Genomic DNA, 2195 nt, shown 5'->3' with positions numbered 1-2195 from the left:
CCTCGGCAAAGGGACCGCGAGCCGGGGGGCGGGGAGCGGCCGAGGCTCACGCACCTGGGCGGCCTCGAGGCAGGCGGCGGTGCGAAGGACTCCGCGCCGGAACGGGTCGGTGCAGCGAGCGTCGCCTGCGGCAGCGGGGGCATCTCCGGTGCAACCCGGCACCCGGGGAGAGCCAAGCTGCGAGGCCATAAAACCCTTCGTTTCATTAGAATGCAGCGCGGGACCCCACCCAAAAACACGGGATGCGCAAAAACAGCCCGCAGGCACACTTAACTGAGTGAAGCCCGGTAACCTCAGCCCCGTGCCCGATAGCACCCAGCAGCGTGACGCCGCAGGCTGTGCACGTGGGCACGGAGCTGGCGAGGTAGTGCTACACCAAGCTGCTGAACCGAGCCCGTAGCGGGGATCCACAGCCAGCAGTGCGAGAGGGGTCTGGAGCCTTTCATAAGAGGACTGCTAAGAAAGCAACAGGGGAACATTGCTTTCTTGAGAATCATAGAATAGAATCATAAAATCATCCAGGTTGGAAAAGACCTCTAAGGTCACCTAGAGCACCTACCATCAATACTGTCCACTAAAGTATGGCTCTCAGTGCTGCATCTCCAAAGCTCTTGAACAATTCCAGGGATGATGACTCCACCAAACACAATCATAGAATCATTAAGGTTGGAAAAGATCTCTTAGATCACCTAGTCCAAACATCTGTGCACATCTTTCTCACACTGGTCATAGGGACTAAACAATGATAAGCATTTCACCTGAAGGAGATTGAGACTTCATCCCCTTTCTAAATCATATTTTCACATCACTGATTCCTCACGTACTCCTCTGCCACAGCTTTTTACAACAGACCCCTCCTGGGCAAGGACCTCTGTGTTTCCTTTTTTTTTAATGCAACAGACATCTTTCTGAGCCTGTATGACACTGGGGAGAACAAACGGCCAGCCTTATCCTTCAAGGCTGCAGTATGACAGGCTCCCATTCTCAAGAAATCTGAACCTTGGAAAATGTCCTTCTTCTAACTTTACATATTGAAGAACATAAATTTCAGATCACAGACTCATAGAATCACTAAGGTTGGAAAAGACCACTAAGGTCTAATCATCAACCTGCCACCTCCATGTCCACAAATGTCACTAGGTTGCAGCACTTTTCACCCTTTAAAGATATTGCCATCCTCTAGCATGACAGGAGCCATTGCAAGCTAAAGACCTGGCACTGGTTGTTGCGTTGACATCCAGCTTGGTGCCCTCACTCAGCAGCCATCAGCACACAGCCTGACATCGTGCCCAGGTGCCTTTGGTGGTAAACCTCATGAGAAAACAAACTGTGTGCCCACCTGACGAGGACACACATGGGGTCATTTTCACACTACCTGACCATCTATTAAACTTCAGACCTCTAACAAAAGCTGAAGTCAATGCCAAAAGGAGAACGTGGCTCTTTCAGCTAACTCTGAAAGTGAAACTCAGCTGCTGTCTTTCTGTAAGACCTTGCAGGACTGAGTGCTCTTCTTTAATCTGAATGACTCCCATAAATACAGCAGAACTCTTCTCCAAACCCCAAACTGTTGGACTGTACGTTACCAAGATTAGCTCCTTTTGATGACAGTCCAAGCATCTCCCTCTTTAAATGGGGAACTCTCTGGAACCCTTTAGGCCGGCACCACGTGGAAGGACGAATGCCAATTTACAAGATCCAGCAGCTCACGCGGGCTGAGCGTTAGACCACCGCCTCTGAAGCAGAGCCTTTTTTCACACGTTTTAATTACGGACTCCCTAGGTGGAAGCTATTACCTCGCAGAAAGGCCGCTAACTGGCACGTTCAGTGCAAGATGAAACCTTTCCGATAATTGTTCCTTGAGTTCATGTTTGTGAAAATAAATATCATCAGATGATTAAATTAAACACCACAGCCAGCCCAGCAATACGCCGTTCTCACTTATCGTGCGGGAAGAAGATCAAAGAGAGCGATTCAGGTAGAGCCGTTCCAGCTCGGGTTGGTAGCTGCCTATTGAACACACTAATTAGCCCTGCTCGGGGGGCGCAGTGCGGAATTAACCCTCCCGAAATCTGCCATTCCCGTGTTCCACGAGCACCCGGATGCAGAGGGACTCTGCGAAGCCCCGACCCGACCTCAGGGTCTCTCGGGCTCCGTCCCCCGCAGCGCCCCCTCCGGCAGCCCCCATCCGGGAG

At 51.3% G+C, this 2195-nt stretch overlaps 1 protein-coding gene across 4 annotated transcripts in view; it reads right to left on the bottom strand.

Moving 5' to 3' along the window:
* PLEKHM3 (pleckstrin homology domain containing M3) overlaps nt 1-156 on the bottom strand; it is a 99006-nt gene extending 98850 nt beyond the window's left edge. For 2 of the 4 annotated variants that reach the window (XM_019617017.2, XM_019617019.2), the window contains exon 1: nt 55-155. The gene's annotated coding sequence lies outside the window, so the exon portion shown is untranslated. Of the gene's footprint in view, nt 1-54 lie in introns of all 4 variants that reach the window. The other 2 variants (XM_019617016.2, XM_019617014.2) reach the window with 2 other exon arrangements.
* Between the last annotated feature and the right edge of the window lie 2039 nt (nt 157-2195).

The sequence above is a fragment of the Meleagris gallopavo genome, chromosome 7 (assembly GCF_000146605.3).
Source record: "Meleagris gallopavo isolate NT-WF06-2002-E0010 breed Aviagen turkey brand Nicholas breeding stock chromosome 7, Turkey_5.1, whole genome shotgun sequence".
NCBI classification, from domain to species: Eukaryota; Metazoa; Chordata; class Aves; order Galliformes; family Phasianidae; genus Meleagris; species Meleagris gallopavo.
The sequence above is the reverse complement of the archived record's forward strand: the minus strand, read 5'-3'. Positions and strand labels throughout refer to the sequence as shown.